The sequence below is a fragment of the Hypanus sabinus genome, chromosome 2, assembly GCF_030144855.1.
Source record: "Hypanus sabinus isolate sHypSab1 chromosome 2, sHypSab1.hap1, whole genome shotgun sequence".
NCBI classification, from domain to species: domain Eukaryota; kingdom Metazoa; phylum Chordata; class Chondrichthyes; order Myliobatiformes; family Dasyatidae; genus Hypanus; species Hypanus sabinus.
This window is the reverse complement of record NC_082707.1, coordinates 202,875,156-202,895,523: the sequence shown is the minus strand read 5'-3', so window position 1 is coordinate 202,895,523 and position 20,368 is coordinate 202,875,156. Positions and strand designations below refer to the sequence as shown.

The following is a 20,368-nucleotide window of genomic DNA, read 5'->3' as shown; positions in this document are numbered from 1 at the left end:
CCAGCCCTGTTCTCTGTCTCATTTTCAAATTGCAATCTGTTTCCTAAATGGACATTGAACCCAAGAACACTACCCAGCATTTTAAAATTAATTCTGTTTTTACACAATTTTGCACACTTTTAAGTTAACATATATACTTACTGTAATACATTTATTCTTCATTGTTCTGAAGTATTATGTATTGCATTGTATTGCAACAAAAATTAACAAATTTCACAACATACGCCAATGATATTAAATCTGATTCTGATTCTAAGAGGAGTTTTAATCTCTCTCTATAAGAATTATCTGCATAATTCTTGAGAAAACACACTCACTAAATTCTGGCCCCATGCTCGCTTCGGCAGCACATATACTAAAATTGGAACGATACAGAGAAGATTAGCATGGCCCCTGCACAAGGATGACACGCAAATTCGTGAAGCATTTCTTTCAAAAAAATAGAAAAAAAAAATTCTGGCCCCACCCAGATTGAGGTTTTTCTTTCATTATTTTTCTACTTATCAGCTGCTCCTCCCCCACCTCAATCTATCTGTCCATCTTTCTTGCTCCTTCCTCGTCTGGCCTCACCACTCCCTCCACGATCTATATATTGACTACCTTTCAGCTACATTATCAGACCTGATGCAGAGTCTTCAGCCAGAATGTTAGGACATAGAACAGTACAGCACAGTACTGGCCCTTTCCAGCACAGTGTTTAACCTTCTGCCAGCTCAACCTAACCCTTGTCTCCCATATTCTTTCATCCACCCGCCTATCTAAAACTCTCATTAATATTCTTATTAATATATTACCACTCCTAGTAGTGAAGTCTATGCACACACCAGTCTTCATGTAAACATCCTATCTCTGACATTCCAACTGTATTTCAATCACTTTAAAATTATGCCTTTCCATATAAGCCATTTCCACCTTGGGAAAAATGTGCTGGCTTTCCACTCTAAATATGGTTCTTATCTTTGACTGCACCTCATTCAAGTCACTTCTCATCCTCCTTTGATCCAAAGAAAAAAAACCCTATCTCACTCAACCTATTCTCATAAGACATGCCCTCTAATCAAGTCAGCATCCTCACAAGTCTCCTTTGCACTCTGTCTAAAGCTTTGACTTCCTTCCTATCATGAGGTGATCAGAACTGAATGTGATACTCCAAATGCGGTCTAACCAGAGTTTTATAGAGGTGTAAGATTACCTTGCAGCTCCTAAGCTCTATCAAAGGTTCAAATGTTCATTTATTTTCAAATGATGTATTCATATACAACTCTGAGATTCTTCTTCTCCAGATAGCCACAAAACACAGGAAAACCATGGAAGTCAGTTCAGAGGAAAACAACCAGCCCACCAACACAACCATCAGCCCCACAAATCCCTGCTCCCCCTCCATGAAAAGCAATAAGATCATCCCCCATCACCCACCCGCCCCTGCACAAAAAGCTAACGAACAAGCAACAAGAACATCAACCTTAAAACCTCCTTCCCCTACACGAAACACAAAAAGAACATTCAACCCCAGATCCCCCACTCCCACAAAGAGCAGTAAGAAAGAACAGTGAAAACACAGAACATAAAAAACATTAGGCTGAAAAAAAGTCCACAGTCTAAAATCTAGATGCAAAAACTTGGTAATCCAGTGACTAATAAAGGCCAACACAGCATATCAACTTGCACGGTAACTTTGAGGGATCTATGCCCTTTGCCCTCAAGATCCCTCTGCTCGTCCACACTGTTAGGAAGCCTAATCGCACTATACGAATTCTGCCCAATATTATCCTTTCGCACTAAAGAGGTGTCAATCAACATCGGAGAAGTTGAAGTCACCCATGACAATAACTACAGTGGGGGGCCATGTTAGTGTAGCAGTCAGCGTGATGCTATTACAGCTCAAGACGATCCAGAGTTCAGAGTTCAATGCTGGTGTTGCGTGTATGGAGTTTGTACATTCTCCCTTTGAACATGTGCAATTGCTCCCGGTACTCTGATTTCCTCCCACAGTCCGAAAGTGTATTGGTTAGTAGGTTAATTGGCCATTGTAAATCGTCCTGTGTATAGGCTAGGATTAAATAGGTTACTTGCAAACTGGCTCATTGGGCGGGAAGGATTTATTCCTCACTGTACCTCTAAATAAAATAAAATAAACAACCCTGTTATTTTTGCACATTTCCCAAATCTGCCTATAGTTCTGCTCCTCAGTGTCTCTGTTGCTGTGGGAGTGTGGGAGGCATCCTATAGAATACTCTCAAATCAGTGATTATTCCCTCCCTGTTTCTGACTTCCACTCATACCGAATCAGTAGACAATCCCTCCACAACTCCTCCCTTTCTGCAGCTGTTGACCATCCATGCTGCACAACCTACTGAATTTTTCCAGCACTTTACATTTGGCACTAGATTCCAGTATCTACAATCACATGTAACTCTGGTCATCAAAACAATATGGCACCAATATGGCAATCCAATTTCCAGATCAGTCATTTTAAACTCGATAGTAAAGGCATATGTGATTATTGCTATTGCAGAGCAAGAATGTGCTCCTGGTAAGAGGAAATAAATTCATTCAATGGAAGAATGATTATGTAGTGAGAGAAAATAACTTGTTTTTCTAGGGGGGTGTTGTGTCTTTAGGAGTGCACAACATGTAATAGCTTGCAGATGCATGTTGAGTTGCAATAAAATAACTCAGGCACTGCTGCGTCTCTGATAGAACCATATTGATTCACTCTGCTGCAAAAACTGGAAGATTAAAACCGTTTCATCGATTGTTTGTTGATAAGTTTTGTTATACGCAAAAATAAAAAAAGGTGAAAAAGTAGATGGATAAAGCTATTAAGTAATCTTTTAGCTTGACAACCTTTTACTATTTCTGGCATCTGAACTCCCAAAAATTTTCATGAAGATTGATTAAAGAAGGCTACATTTAAGTTGAGGCCAACTTTTTGGCTTGGTGCTTTGTATTCTGTGCTTTCCCGTTCACATGATTTGTTCTCTTCATTTGTGTGTTGGGGGTTTAACATTTTTCTTTGAATGGGTACCTTGGTTTTTATTGTTTCATGGCTGCTTCTGGGAAGATGAATCTCAGGGTTTTATACCGCAAACACACTGTCATGTCTGTGCATGACAGCATATATAACTAACTGCAGAGTTCTAAAGATTCACTCTTTTGGATGGCAGAATTTCCCCCCCCCCCCCCCCCCGGACCTATGGAGTGGCATCAGGTTTGGTAGATGTCTTGTCTGAGATAACAGTCTCAGTTTCTTTTATCACATTGCTGTCAGTGACATGATTATCACTGAGAGGTAAGTCCGGTGACTGTAATATGTCTGTCTCGTTGGATGCAATTGTGTTCTTTTGTACCCGGTCCACGTGCTGTCTCCATGCCTGATCTCCAATATCCACTGTGTACATCAGTGGTACAGTTCTTGTAGCTACCTATCGGGTGTTCACTTGTCTTCTCAGTAATAACCATATAACAATTACAGCACGAAAACAGGCCATCTCAGCCCTTCTAGTCCATGCCAAACACTTACTCCCACCCAGTCCCACCAACCTGCACTCAACCCATAACTCTCCATTCCTTTCCTGTACATATAACTATCCATTTTTTAAAAAAACTACAATATCAAACCTGCCTCTACCACTTCTTCTGGAAGCTTGATCCATACAGCTACTACTCTCTGAGTAAAGAAGTTCCCCCTCGTGTTACCCCTAAACTTTTGTCCCTTAACTTTTTACTCATGTCCTTTTGTTCGAATCTCCCCTGCTCTCAATGGAAAAAGTCTATCCACATCAACTCTATCTATCCCCCTCATAATTTTAAATACCTCTATCAAGTCCGCCCTCAACCTTCTACGCTTCAAAGAATAAAGACCCAACTTGTTCAACCTTTCTCTGTAACGTAGGTGCTGAAACCCAGGTAACATTCTAGTAAATCTCCTCTGTACTCCCTCTATTTTGTTGACATCTTTCCGATAATTTGGTGACCAGAACTGTACACAATACTCCAAATTTGGCCTCACCAATGCCTTCTACAATTTTAACATTACATCCCAACTCCTATACTCAATGCTCTGATTTATGAAGGCCAGCATACCAAAAGCTCTCTTCATCACCTTATCCACATGAGATTCCACCTTCAGGGAACTATGCAGCATTATTCCTAGATCACTGTGTTCTACTGCATTCCTCAATGCCCTACCATTTACCGTGTATGTCCTATTTTGACTATTCCTACCAAAATGTAGCACCTCACACTTATCAGCATTAAACTCCATCTACCTTCTTTTAGCCCACTCTTCTAACTGGCCTCAATCTCTCTGCAAGCTTTGAAAACCTACTTTATTATCCACAACACCACCTATCTTAGTATCATCTGCAAACTTACTTATCTAATTTACCACCCCATCATCCAGATCATTAACGTATATGACAAACAACATTGGACCCAGTACAGATCCATGAGGAACACCACTTGTCACTGGACTCCAACCAGTTATCCACAGTTATCCACAAACAGTTATCCATCACTACTCTCTGGCATCTCCCATCCAGCCACTGTTGAATCCATTTTACTACTTCAATATTAATACCTAACGATTGAACCTTCCTAATTAACCTTCCACGTGGAACCTTGTCAAAGGCCTTACTGAAGTCCACATAGACAACATCCACTGCTTTACCCTTGTTAACTTTCTTCGTAACCTATTCAAAAAATTCAATAAGATTTGTCAAACATAACCTTCTACACACAAATCCATGTTGACTGTTCCTAATCAGACCCTGTCTATCCAGATAATTATATATACCATCTTTAAGAATACTTTCCATTAAGTTACCAACCACTGACCTCAAACTTACAGGCCGATAATTGCTAGGTTTACTCTTAGAACCCTTTTTAAACAATGGAACCACATGAGCAACATGCCAATCCTCTGGCACCATCCTCGTTTCTAATGACATTTGAAATATTTCTCTCAGAGCCCCTGCTATTTCTACACTAACTTCCCTCAAGGTCCTAGGGAATATCCTGTCAGGACCTGGAGGCTTATCCACTGTTATATTCTTTAAAAGCACCAGTGCTTCCTTGGCCATTGCTTTAAACCTTTCAGCTAACTCATTCATTGCTGTTCCATCCAGTTCAATTCTGGCTTTCATGCCTTTGAGTTTACTAATCCTCTTCTCAAACGCCTTCTTTATAGCATTAAGCCATTATACCAGCCTCTGGTTAGTGCTACCATTTGGGCTGCCATTTCCTGTTGATGTCACACTGACAGCTTTGATTGACTGCCAGTCTAGTTGGATCTTTCTCAACTATTCATGTCTGTAACGTGTTGGCCCTCCACTTTCAATGCATAAACCTCTACCTTTTGTGTTCAGCCTCCATATGTCACATTTACTTTCAGTTTACCTTTGGGAAACTTTTTAACTTTGTAGGTCTTTGCCATCGCTGGTCTTCTCTAATGGTATCTTAGAAAACAGTCTGTTGTAGTCAGCCTCTGAAATTATAGACAAAGCTGATCCTTCATCCAGCTTCATTTTCAGTTGTACACCAGACACATCTATTGTGATCCAAGTTAGATTACTGTCTGCTTCAGTAATACTTTGCAGTTCTAGGCATGACAGTTCATTCATTTCACGCTTGTCAGACTCTATGTTGTCTGATTCTGTTTTACATTTGGGAACTTTACACATTTGCTTAGTTTCGTGTTTAAGACTTTTCACTCAGTTGTGCTTTTTTCAGCCTTGTACACTTTCTCCATGTGACCTTGCTTGTGACATTTCCTGTAAACTTTTTTTGAACACAGTTATTTACATCATGGGAGAATTTGACACATTGATAACATTTTTGGCTTTTTGCACCATTGAGAAACATTTTGAGCATTTCACATTCTAACCTCCTTTTCTTTAGTTCTGCTACATCTTTTGCTGCAGTCTCTAACAATATTGCAATGGCCAATCCTCATTCTAAGATTAGGTCTATTTCTGCCATTGATTCTATTGTGGGTTTTTTTTGTATTTACTGTGAATTCCCACAAGAAAATAAATCTCAGGCTGTATATGATAACATATATGTGCTTCAATAATAGCATTACTTTAAACGTTGAACTTTGAACCTATCAGTGATCTTGCGATGTAAGTGAAAATGGTGCCATGTGGATCACATACCAATTCAGACACAATTCCTTGATATTAGGGGCAAAGGTTAAAATGGCACACAGTTACTCCTGATGATTCAGACAATCCTGTACAAACTGTTAGAATGTCTTACCACCTGGGCCCTGAAGGAACCTTTAAATTCAACATTTTAGGTTTAGCTGTTTCCACTCTGCTGTCAGATTTTTAAATGGACTACCTCACTGTGTTTTTTTTTGCTCTCTTGAGTAATTTATAGTTTTTTATTATTATGTATTACAATGTAGTTGATTGTATGTGACATTGACAGAAACCTGTGTGAGAGAGGTTTTAAGGTGTAAAAACCGTTGTACTGGGTTTTTTCCACTCTCTTGACCTCATAAGTCAAGGTACAATTGCACTGTACTACTGTCACAAAATAACAAATTTCAGGACATATGCCAATCATATTCAACCTTATTCGAATTCTGAACCTGACTCACTTGGGTCCGAAGGAACCTTTACAATGTACAGTACCTTAAAGCCAATGCAAAAGACAACGTAACCACAATTTTTGGATGTGATAATTATAAGACATGCTTAACAGAGGAGATAAAATAGAATTGAAGTATTATTTGAGAATAGGGAAAGCATGGGCAAATTATAGAAGCTGGGAGAAGTAAGAGAAAAAGCAGCTGGAGGATTGACCATACTAATGGGCATTTTGTACACAAGGGGTAGAGTGAATGGTCAACAACCAGAAACATTAAGTCCTGGTCTTTCTTCACAGATATCTCTTGACATAGGATGGAAAATAGTGCAGCACAGCATCAGTCTATTTGACCCACAATGTTGGGTCGAACCAATTAAATGAGATATCAAATGTCTAATTCCTTTTGGTTTAAGATGGTGCTGGTGAAGCTTGGCGACTGCATGCTGGTGGCAAATAAGACAAAACAAGTCAATACTTCATTAATTACACTTCTCTTGCTAAACTATCACTGCAATCAATAGTCTGTAAGTTCCCTGCCTGAGTTAAGCTTTTGAGCCAGCTGTACAACCTGGCACTTTTGCAGTGAGAATTGAAGTCTTGAAGGTGCAGGACAGCTGTAGCATGCTGTGAATGGGCTGAATCAAGACGGTGGGTTCAGGCTGGAGAGTGGGGAATGAACCAATGTTTGGCCTTTCCTGGAGCAAGCTCAGAGGTAACTTGATTTGGCAGAACAGAGGTGAGGGGAGCAGAAGCAATAAAGATTTGAGGCAGCAAGGTCTGGACCCGGGTCCGACAGCAAGGTTTGATCAGTTTAAGTGCCAAGCTGTATTGGGAAAGTTCCGTACCGGCCAAGTTGTGGTGACGGAGCACTGGCCTGAGAACTTATCAATACGGCAGGGATTAGGTCCAAGGGCATGATCTGGATGATTTAAGCGCTGGGCCAGATTGAAAAGTACAGTGTGTTTGGGTGTGAGGTGAGGCACGGGCCGGTTCAAATTGCTGCTCCACAAAGTTTACTCATCTCCACACTGAACATCAAATTGTTACTCTGTGAGGTTTACTCATCTCTGCACTGAACTGTGGCTGTGGCCTGCAACTATCACAATGTGAACTCACTTTCATAAACTTCAGTCTTGGATGCCATTTGCTAACTTTTAACACTTGAACAGTTTTTCAGCACATTAGGGGCTTGATGGTCTCCTTTTATTTTAATGGGTTCTATTGGGTTTCTTTGTTTAGTAGCTGCCTGTCAGAAGACAAATCTCAAGGTTGTATAAAGTATACATACTTTAATAATAAATGTATTTTGACTTTAATTAATCCTTTTTACCTACACAATGTCCATATTCTTCCATTTCCCTCACATTCAAGTGCCAATCTAAACGTCTCTTAAAAACTCTTAACGTTTCTGCCTCTATCACCACCCCAGGCAGAACATTCCAGATACCCAACGCTCTCTGTATAAAAGATACTTGCCTCTCGTATCTCCTTTGAAAATAATCAATCTCACCTTAACTGCATGCCCTCTGGTATTAGACATTTGAACCCAGAGAAAAAGATAATGTCTGGCTACACTATCTATGCCTTTCATAATCTTATAAATCTCGATCAGATCTCCTGGCAGCCTCAACCATTCCAGAAAAATACTTGACCTTGAAGTAATTCCAGAACTTCTGGTTTTCATTTTGGTTTTCCACCAGCTGATTTTTTTTTAAGAGCATGAATTGGGGATTAGTGTAGAAGAATTTGTACTGATAGGGAAGGAGGTACAGAATTGCAAACAAGGACCTTGAATTCAGTGTAAAGGGTGGTCAATGGGTCCCAGTAGGACTTTGTGCTGGATAGAATCTAGACACTGAATTTTGGAAAAGTCTATTTTAATTTAGATCAGAAAAAATAGTTTGAAATGCTTTGGACGAGTGTAAGCACAACAGATTCTGCAGATACTGGAAATCCGCTTAGGTTTGCTGGAATGATGATTAATCAGTTCCATCGTGGGTACTTGACTCTGTAGTATCCAGCACATCTTCAAGGAACGATGCCACAAAAAGGCGTCATCCATCATTAAGGACTCCCATTACCCAGGTCATGCCTTAGTCTTATTTCTACCATCAAGAGGAGGTACAGAAGCCTGAAGACACACTCTCAACAATTCAGGAACAGCTTCTTCCCCTCTGCCATACAGTTTCTCAATTTCTATTTTTGCACTGCTTATTTAACTATTATATATATATATACTTGCTGTATGTCAGACTTTTCTCTTATTATATATGGTATTGTACTGCTGCCACAAAGACAATAAATTTCATGAGATAGGCCATTGATATTTAATGTGATTCTGATTCTGAATCCAGGGCGACACACAAAAAGATGCTGAAGGAACTCAGGGGGTCAGGCAGCATCTATGAAAGTGAATAAACAGTCCATGTTTCAGGCTGAGACCCTTCATCAGGACAGATAAATGCAAATATGTTAAAAGCTTGTTCGAGGTAGCAGCAGGAATGGAAATAATTGATGTGTGTATCTTTGTGATGGATAACAAATAGGGTCTGAAACTTCATTCAGGATAAGATGAAATGCTGATGTTCTTCAGGGTAATTTTCACTTTCAATGCTTGGATGCTCAGCTGCTCTCTCATACCAGGTCCACTGATTCTCATTATTGAAGCTGAACGTGAAAATGAAGTCCTTCAGGTGTGAGTCAAATGCTGCAATTATTTGGATCACCCTATCTGTCAAATAGATCTTTACAATGGTGAAGTTAATGAGATGTGCTGGGAACAGGCCAGGAGCCTGTTCAACTGGTCCAATATTTCAGAACTTAAACAATCATGATCTATAAATGGCCATCTCTGGACTCCGTGACTCGATGCAGGAAACAATGAAAGGATTGCAGAAGGAAAATAGAACTGAAAATATTCTCAGGTTCAAAACTAGCATTATTCATTGAAAAGTTCCGTTCGAGGGGAAGTTCAGGCCATCAAAGGTGATGAAAGTACAGGACAGAGGAAAAAAAGTACTCATATTGTGATCTCAAAATTCTTTGCAGCCAATGAATTGGCTTTAAGTTATAGTCACTGTTGCAAAATGAACTGAGTTTCATTTGAATTGTACCCGACATACCAATTCAATAATAGCTGAGTAATTTTTCAAAAACATTACTAAACACAGATTAAATAACAGGGATAACATCAGGGCCATAAACTTGGATTAAACCCCAATATAAATGGAGCACCACAGTAGCGGAATGTTAGGTGTGACAATATTATAGCTCAGGGCATCAGAGTTTGGAGTTCAATTCTGGCATCGGCTGTAGGATTTTTTTTACATTCTTCCCATAAGTGCGTAGGTTTCCTCCGAGTACCAGTTTGCTCCCACAATCCAAAGACTATACCAGTTAGTTGATTAATTGTTCATTGTAAATTGTCCTGTGATGAGGCTGGGGTTAAATCAGCGAGTTGCTGGATGGCTCAGCTTGGTGGGCCAGAAGGGCCTGTTCCATACTGGATAAAATAAAAATACATGAATAATCTACATTGGACGTTATATATCTAATTCTGAAGTTAGATCTAATTTTAGTTTCAAATCACAAGAAGAAATCCGCTGGCAGTCTGTGTCATTCAGGTCCCAGCAATATAAGTCAACCAGTCCGGTTTCTGTAACGTTGGCTGACTGATATTGGCTTTCTGGGATTCAATTACAACCTGCGATTGTGCATCACTGCCTTCTTACCACACTGGGATTTTGAAACGCAGGCTCTGGAGTATTGCACTAACCCACATACTTCTGAATCCAAAACTAGGTTGTTGCCAATTTGTACAGTGACTGACAATGTAGCAGTTGTATCATGACTGTTCCAAGTGCTAAACTCAGTAACTTGGATGAACAAAATTCTTTGCATTCTGCACCAAAATGGAAGAGACACAAGTAGAATTATTCCTTACTTCAGTCAGGTTGTACTTCATTGGCAAGCTGGCTGGGAAAACAGGATAAGAATAATTTTGGCAACCCTTCATCATTGGTACAACAAGAAAAATGTTATTGCTCTTTTAAAGCTGTAGTTTTTTGAGCTCTCTCCCTCACTCTCTCTCTCTTTTTCCCCTTGATCTCTATTCTCCTATTTCCTGTCTCCCAAGCTTTTATTCATTAAAACACAGATGGTTGCATCACAGCCTGGTATGGAAACAAAAATGCCCTGGAACAAAAAAGCATACAAAAAGTAACCAACACAGTCTGGTTCATCACAGGTAAAATCCTTCTCACCATTGAGTATATCTACATTGAACACTGTTGCTGGAAAGCAACATCCATCATCAAGGACCCCGAATATCCAGGCCATGCTCTCATCTTCCTGTTGTCAACAGGAAGGAGGTGCAGGAGCCTCAGGACCCATAACATCAGGTTCATGAACAATTATTATCCCTCAACCATCAGGTTCTTGAACCAAAGGGGATGATCTCACTCAACTTTGCTCACCCCATCACTGAACTGACTCACTTTCAAGAACTCTTCATTTCATGTTCTCAAGGTTTATTGTTTATATATTTATTATGATGTGTTTTTTTTTAGACAATAGACAATAGGTGCTGGAGTAGGCCATTCGGCCCTTCTAGCCAGCACCACCATTCACTGTGATCATGGCTGATCATACACAATCAGTACGCCATTCCTGCCCTCTCCCCATATCCCTTGACCCCGCTATCTATAAGAGCTCTATCTAACTCTCTCTTGAATGTATCCAGAGACTTGGCCTCCACTGCCTTCTGGGGCAGAGCATTCCACATATCCACCACTCACTGGGTGAAAAAGTTTTTCCGCATCTCAGTTCTAAATGGCCTACCCCTTATTCTTAAACTGTGGCCTCTAGTTCTGGACTCACCCATCAGCAGGAACATGCTTCTTGCCTCCAGCCTGTCCAATCCCTTAATAATCTTATATGTTTCTATCAGATTCCCTCTCATCCTTCTAAATTCCAGTGTATACAAGCCCAATCGCTCCAATCTTTCAACATATGACAGTCCCGCCATTCCAGGAATTAACCTTGTGAACCTATGCTGCACTCCCTCAATAGCAAGAATGGCCTTCCTCAAATTTGGAGACCAAAACTGCACACAATACTCCAGGTGGGGTCTCACCAGGGCCCTGTACAGCTGCAGAAGGACCTCTTTACTCCTATATTTGTATTTGTACAGTTTGTTGTCTTTTGCACATTTGTTTTTTTTTTGCTGGTCCTGCTGCATGCAGTCTTTCATTGATTCTATTGTGTTTCTTGGATTTACTGTGAACACCCAGAAGAGAATGAATCCCAGAGTTTTTTATGGTGACATACAGTGTATATGCTTTGGTAATAAATTTACTTTAAACTTTTAACTTTGTAAATTAAACAAATAGTTAAAGACTTTGAGTGGAAATGTAACACTTCACATTACCTTTGCACTCTGCTAATTGTGACTGGTGTCAATCTGTTTCTTGCAATGTGATCATTTAGTGGCAATTAATACACTCCTGCATGTGCTATTCCACTGATGACACAATCAGTTTGTTCTGTGATAATGGCATTGTTAGTGTCAAAGTGTGTATGGTCCACCAGGACCTCAGGATAATGCCTAAGCAAATTGATGTTCTTGTTGTGATCATCATATTGACATGACAGAGCCCAGCAACAAAATGAGGATCTCACTGGCAATTCTGTGAAATAGTCCCCACTCAGGAAATATGGAACTCAGTGGAAAGTTTTGTGGTCACTGGGATGGTGTGGGTTCAGATGAAGGATGCCTTTGATAAGAATTAACAACTAACCAAACAAGGTGAAAATGAACATGGTTACTGCAACACATATTTCTTTTTATTACAAAATTAACTTTTTAAATAATTTAAAAATTAGTTACAAGAATAAACTATTCCATGTCTTTTCATTCTTTAAGTTTGTAGTGCATGCTGGTGGTGTGCACTTTCAAGTTTCTGTATCTTGTCCCGAATGGGAGCCTGGGGGAAGAGAGAACATCCATGGTGGATGTTGGAGCATCCACCAATCCATACTCCTTCAGTCTAGAATGTGCCAGTTAGCAGCATTCCTCCGTGGATATCCTTACACTTCCTTCTGATATAGTCAACAATTTAGGCAATCAAAACTTTATAAAATTAGTCACCCCCCCCACCGTTATTTCCCTGTAAGTTATTATTAGTTAGTTGCTCCTCCACACCTGCTCACTAAATCAAATATCTAGTCATCCAATCATGTGCCAGTAACTCAATGCATAAAAGCATGCAGACGTGGTCAAGAGGTTCAGTGGTTGTTTAGACCAAACATCAGAATGAGGAAGAAATGGGATCTAAGTGACCTTGACTGTGCAATGATAGTTGTAGACACATGAGATGGTTTGAGTATCTCGGAAACAGTTGATCTCCTGGGATTTTCATGTACAACAGTCTCTTTTACAGTTTACAGAGAAAGATGTGAAAACCAGAAGGAGAAGTATCCCGTGAGTGGCGGTTCTGTGGGTGAAAATGCCTTGTTAGTGATAGAGGTCAGAGGAGAACGGCTAAACTGCTTCAATCTAACAGGAAGATGACAGTAACCCAAATAACCTCCCGTTTCAACCATGGTGTGCAGAAAAGCATCTCTAAATGCACAACACGTTGAACTTTGACCAGAACACCACACGAGGTTCCATTCCTGTCTTAATAAAGTGGCCACTGACTATAACGGGTGATGAAGTGGAGATACATCTCTACAAAAGGAGATGTAAGGTGCTCTTTCCCTCCCCTAGCCTGTGGGTCTCCATTGGGCAAGCTGTAGCACCTGTTGGGCCCCGCCCACCCCAATTAGGGTCATGTGAAGCCGCAGGAGAAGGTGGTTGCATAAGCAGCTGGTGCATATCACAAGTCTTAGTTATGACTCCACTCATGCCAGACATACAAACTCTGAAGGTTATTGATAAATGCTGGGGTCACCTGTCTTGTAAAGACATTGTCCAGCAGAAAGACAATGGCAAACTACTTTTTTAGAAAAATTTTCCAAGAACGATCAGAGTCATGGAACAGAATGACCATAATTGCACACATCATACAACATGGCATATAACAAACAAACAAACTAAGAGTAAATATGTGTATGTAGTTATATCTGCATTTCTTTCACTTGCTATGACTATAGAACCATAGAATGCTTCAGCACAGTACAGGCCCTTCAGCCCTCCATGTTGTGCTGACCCATATAATCCTTAAAAAACAAGTACTAATCCCACACTACCTCATAACCCCCTATTTTTCTTTCATCCATGTGCCTGTCCAAGAGGTTCTAAAATACTCCTAATGTAAAATACCCATAATCCACCACCATCCCTGGCAAGTCATTCCAGGCACTCACAACCCTCTGTGTAAAAAATTTACCCCTGATGTCCCCCCTAAACTTCCCTGCCTTAATTTTGTACATATGCCCTCTGGTGTTTGCTATTGATGCCCTGGGAAACAGGTACTGACTATCCACCCTATCTATGCCTCACATAATCTTGTAGACCTCTATCAAGTCCCTTCTCATTCTTCTATACTCCAAAGAGAGAAGTCCCAGCTCTGTTAACCTTGCTTCATATGACTTGTTCTCCAAACCAGGCAACATCCTGGTAAATCTCCTCTGCACCCTCTCCATAGCTTCCATATCCTTCCTATAATGAGGTGACCAGAATTGAACACAATACTTTAAGTGCAGTCTCACCAGAGATTTGTAGAGTTGCAACATGACCTCTCTACTCTTGAACTCAATCCCCCTGTTAATGAAGCCTAGCATCCCATAGGCCTTTTTAACTACCCTATCAACCTGTGCAGCAACCTTGAGGGATGTATGGATTTGAACCCCAAGTTCCCTTTGTTCATTCACACTCTTAAGTAACCAACCATTAATCCTGTACTCAGTCTTCTGGTTTGTCCTTCCAAAATGCATCACCTCACACTTGTCCGGATTGAACTCCATCTGCTATTTTTCTGCCCAACTCTGCAGCCTGTCTATATCCTCTTGTAACCTTTGACAACCTGCAGCTCCATCCACAACTCCTCCAATCTTCATGTTATCTGCAAACTTACTCACCCATCCTTTCGCCTCTACATCCAGGTCATCTATAAAAATCACAAATAGCAGGGGTCCCAGAACAGATCCCTACGGCACTCCACTAGACACCGACCTCAAGGCAGAATACTTTCCTTCCACAACTACCCTCTTCTTTCTTCCCTTAAGCCAATTTTTTATCCAGATAGCCAAGGTTCCACATCCCATGCTTCATGACTTTCTGGATGAGTCTCTCATGAGGGACCTTGTCAAATGCTTTGCTAAAGTCCATGTAGACCACATCCACTGCCCTACCCTCATCAATTTCTTTTATTACCTCTTCAAAAAACTCAATCAGGCTCGTGAGGCATGACCTTCCCTTCACAAAGCCATGTTAACTATCCATGAGTTGATTGTACTTCTCCAAATGCTCATAGATCCTATCCTTAAGAATCCTTTCCAGTAGTTTTCAGACCACTGACGTAAGACTCACCGGTCTATAGTTCCCAGGTTTCTCCCCATTACCTTTTTTAAACAAGGGAACTACATTTGCCATTCTTCAGCCTCTGGCACTTACCCTGTAGCCAAAGAGGATTCAAAGATCATAGCTAATGCTCCTGTGATCTTTTCTCTCAATTCCCACAACAACCTGGGGTGTATCATATCCAGCCCTGGGGATTTATCAATCTTAATGTTTTTAAGAAGATCCAGCATTTCTTCTTCCATAATCTCCACATTGTTCAGCACACAGGCCCGTACTACTTTGACATCCTCCTGATCAAGATCCTTTTCACTTGTGAATACTGAAGCAAAGTATTCATTTAGGACCTCCCCAACCTCCTCTGCTTCCAAGCACATGTTGCCCTCTTTATCCTTTAGCGGTCTCACCTTCGTTTTCGTCATCCTCCTATTCTTCACATACGCATAGAACGCCTTGGGGGTTCTCCTTAATCCTACATGCCAAGGCCTTCTCATGCCTCCTTCGAGCTCTCCTAAGTCCTTTCTTTAGCTCCTTCCTGGCTACCCTGTATTTCTCATAAGACCCTCCTACTTCCTGCTTCTTATATCTAACATATGCTTCCTTTTTCCTCTTGACAAGTTGCCTCACATGTTTCGTCAGTCATGGTTCCCTTTTCCTACCATTTTTTCCTTGCCTCAGTGGGACGAACCTATCCTGAACCCAGCTCAAGTGGTCCCTAAACTTCACCCACATTACTTCTGTGCGTTCCCCTTTGAACATCTGTTTCCAATTTACTCTCGTTAGTTCCTGCCTTATCCCTTCAAAGTTAGCCCTTCCCCAGTTAAGCACTTTACCATTTCATCTGATTTTATCCTTTTCCATAGCTATGCTGAAGCTAAGGGAGTTGTGGTCACTCTCACCAAAATGCTCCCCCACCAAGAGGTCTATCACCTGACCAGGTTCATTACCTAGAACTAGATCCAGTATAGCCTCTCCTCTCATTGGCCGGTCCACATACTGTGTCAGGAATCCTTCTTGAACACACCTGACAAAGTCAGCCCCGTCTATCCCCCTTGCACTCAGGAGGTGCCAGTCAATATGAGGGAAGTTGATATCACCTATAACTACTACCCTGTATTTCCTGCTCCATTCTAAAATCTGCCTGCTTATCTGCTCCTCGGTGTCCTGAGGGCTATTTGGGGGCCTATAGACCACTCCCAGCACAGTGATTGATCCCTTCCTATATCTGACTTCCACCCAGACTGACACCGTGGACACTCGTTCTGCAGCGTCCTCCCTTTTTATAGCCGTGATACTATCCCTGACCAGCAATGCCACTCCCCCCTTTTCTACCTCCCATCCTATTCCTTTTAAAACACCTGAACCCCAGGACCTGCATCATCCAATCCTGCCCTTCCTCCAACCAAGTTTCAGTAATGGCCACAACTTCATAGTTCCATGTACTAATCCATGCTCTAAGTTCATTCTCCTTGTTCCTAATACTCCTAGTATTGAAATAGACACATTTCAACCCCTTTAACTGGCTACAATTATGTTCTGTCCCCTGCCTGTCCTTGCTCATCAACTCAGAACTCTTAGCATCATGCCCTTGTCCTTCTACCATAATCCCTGCACTCACATTCTGATTCCCACCCCCCTGCCAAACTAGTTTAAACCCTCCCCAACAGCTCTATCAAACCTGCCCACCAGGATATTGGTGCCCCTGGGATTCATGAGCAACCCGCCCTTTTTGTACAGGTCACACCCGCCCCAAAAGAGGACCCAATGATCCAGAAATCTGAATCCCTGCCCCCTGCTCCAATCCCTCAGCCACGCATTTATCCTCCACCTCATTCTATTCCTATTCTCACTGTCGCGTTGCACAGGCAGTAATCCTGAGATTACTACCTTTGAGGTCCTGCTTTTCAACTTCCTTCCTAACTCCCTGTAGCCTTCTTTCAGGACCTCTTCCCTTTTCCTACCTACGTCATTGGTACCAATATGTACCATGACCTCTGGCTCTTCTCCCTCCCACTGCAGGATATCTTGGACATGATCAGAAACATCCCAGACCTTGGCACCTGGGAGGCAAACTACCATCTGAGTTTCTTTCCTGCATCCACAGAATCACCTGTCTGACCCCCTGATTATACAGTCCCCTATCACTACTGTCTTCCTCCTTCTTTCCCTACCCTTCTGAGCCACAGGGCCAGACTCTGTGCCAGAGGCATGGCTACTGTCGCTTCCCCCAGGTAGGCTGTCCCTCCCAACGGTACTCAAACAGGAGTACTTATTGTCAAGGGGTACGGCCACAGGGGTACTCTCTAGTACCTGACTCTTACCCTTCCCTCACCTGACTGTGACCCATTTCTCTGTCCCCCATGGCCCTGGTGTGACCTCCTGTCTGTAACTCCTCTCTGTCACCTCCTCACTCTCCCTGACCAGACAAAGGTCATCGAGCTGCAACTCCAGTTCCCTAACACTATCCCTGACCAGCATAATTCCTAACACGGTCCCTTAGGAGTTGCATCTTGATGCACCGGGTGCAGATGTGGCCGTCCGGGACGCCAGGGGACTCCAGGACCTCCCACATCTGACAGCGGCCACAGAAAACTGGCCTCACACACATACTACCTCCTTTTGCAATCAACAATTGCCTCACCTTGTTCCATTACCGCCGAAGCCCGTGGAGCCAAAGCCCTTTCACTCTGCTGCCTCTCACTCCGCTGCCCGCTGGATATGGCTGCCTTCTTCTTAAACTGTTTGCGATCAACTGGCTGACATCACGTGCCTGCGCAGTCTGGCCTCTCTCTTCCCCCGAGAACTCTAAATGTCTTCCCACTGGAAATCCTTAGGTGCTCTCCCGCTGCCTTCTTGTTCCAAACCTATGTTTGAAACTTTCACCAAACCACCAAGAAAACACTTGTGTTTCTCTCATAACTTCAGCAGAGGTTCTGCAAAGAAATCTCAGTTACAAACATAACTGGGCCTTTTGCCAAAGTTAGATCAGTGGCGCCATAGAGGTCTGGAGAAATTTCTCATCGAGTCTATGTGCTGTGTGCAGATCAGACAAGCATATTCAATAAGAGGCTGCAGAATTTTTTAAAAAAGTTGCCAAGCAAACAAACTCTAGCCAACGGTAGCAAACCTGCTGGTTATGTAGCAACTCAAAGTACTTCTCAGAAACATATCTGTTTAGAAAGTACAGTCCCTCCAGACGCTTGGATTGGTATTAAATGGATTTATCAAACCTTGGAAATAGATTTAGATACAGACAAAATGATCAAGACCTATGATAATTAAAACAGCAACTCTTTTTTTGTAAGCAAAGCCATTTTTTTAATTTCCTCATAAATCAAGGAAAAACTAACGAATGTAATTATGTTCACAATCTGAGTGGTTAGTTCTCATGTTAAGAAAATAAACATAATATGCCTTTGCTGTGCAAACTGGTAAATGTGATGGCCATTATAATTGTTACATTGTACTATCTTGGTGAAGTTCCTTGGTTTTACTTGGGCCTTTGGGCCTATAGACTGCCCGATTGTTGGATCTGAACAAACACTTCATGGGTGTATTGTGTAAACTACGAGAGTTCTTGACGCATTGTGGATAAAAAAATTATTAATTTAATAGGATAATGAATATGAAGAGATACATGTACCAATTTTATTTTGTCCCCTGTGTTGGGGTGGTGTGGCCATATTGTTCAAGGGTGTTCAGGTACCTGTCATAAGTGTCCATGATTCGGCTCCATACTGTAATGTAGGAAGGATGGTTTCTCTATAAGCAAAAAGTTTTGTTTGAACCTGAAGGTCATGGTCTTCAAAATTTCTTTTCCTTAATCTTGCATAGGCTCCACTAGCACTAGTCAGGTGGTGGCTGATCTCCAAGTTGATGTCTACTTTTGAGGACAGATTGCTGCCAAGGTTGGGAAAGTGGTCTACGTTTTCAAGGGTGATATACAACCAAAAGACCTGACCACTAGCCATAGCCACCACTTACTCTTGCTCACATTGCACTCAAATATGAGAATCCAGGACTGGACTTTACAGCCACCTGAGAACCCACCAGTAGACAACCTCTTTGGTGAACATCATACTCAAGTAATCACACTACCCATTGCTAAACAGGGAGATGGTGGCTAATGCAGGAGTGTACAGAAATCCACAGCTTCAGGAACTCTCTTTCCTGTAGCACTTCGACTTCAATTAGCATTCGTGTATTTCTGATTTCCATCTGCCTTTAGGGACTGATGATCATTGCTGCATTCTGTGCAGTGACTTGTTAGAAGCTGCATTCAATTATATTGCTTCCTATAGGAGTCAGGACAGAATATAGTCATGCAACTTCTGAGGTAGAAAGTATTTTCAACTAATTCTACACTGTCTCCATAGGTAACAATACCAAAAAAGGTGTGATCCAATTTCAAAGAACTCATCTGAGTGACAGCTCCTTCAATAATGCAGCACCAACACTCTTTTCTTCCAAGAATACGTACACAACGTTGGAAGAACTCAGCAGGTCAGGCAGCATCCGTGAGAAAAGAGTAGCCAACGATTCAGGCCAACACCCTTCTTTTCCTGATGAAGGGTCTCGACCCAAAATATTGGCTACTCTTTTCTCACGGATGCTGCCTGACCTGCTGAGTTCTTCCAGCGTTATGTATGTATTATTTGATCCACAACATCTGCAGTTGTATTTTTGTGCTCTTTTCTTCCAAATACCTCAGTTATGTGCTACAATTTACCAGTTATAAAAGTGCATGCATTATGAAATCTTCTCAACACCTCATCCCAACAAGATCAAAGAGACAAGCTTAATACAGTATAGATTCAAAATTGTTCAATGTCATTTCCAGTACTCAGGTGTAATGGAGAATGAAATAATTGTTACTCTAGATCCAATACAGCAACAAAAATAAAATACAGTAAGATGAAGGGCACAATAAAAACTAAAAATAACGCAATAGATATAAATAGGTAAGATAGCTTATATATATACAGTATATTTGTCCTTGAAGGCAAGTAGGCTGGTGCTGGTGCTCATTATAGAGCCTTCTTGTCTGTCACAGTGCAGTTTCCGTACCAAGCAGTGACACACCTTGTTAAGATACTCTCTACTGTGCAACCGTAGATTGACATAAGTATAGGCGTGCAAAGTCCAGCTCTCTTCAGACTCCTCAGAATGTAGAGATGTTGGAGAGCTTTCTTGACTGTGTTGGGTGTGTTCTGGGACCAGGAGAGGTTATGTGTGACATGCATACAAGGC

General features: G+C 41.5%; 1 non-coding gene across 1 annotated transcript; it reads left to right on the top strand.

Moving 5' to 3' along the window:
• Positions 1 to 331: 331 nt before the first annotated feature.
• Positions 332 to 433, top strand: LOC132390648 (U6 spliceosomal RNA). Its single transcript, XR_009510966.1, has one exon. It is a non-coding gene; the product is annotated as a U6 spliceosomal RNA (small nuclear RNA).
• Positions 434 to 20,368: the final 19,935 nt, after the last annotated feature.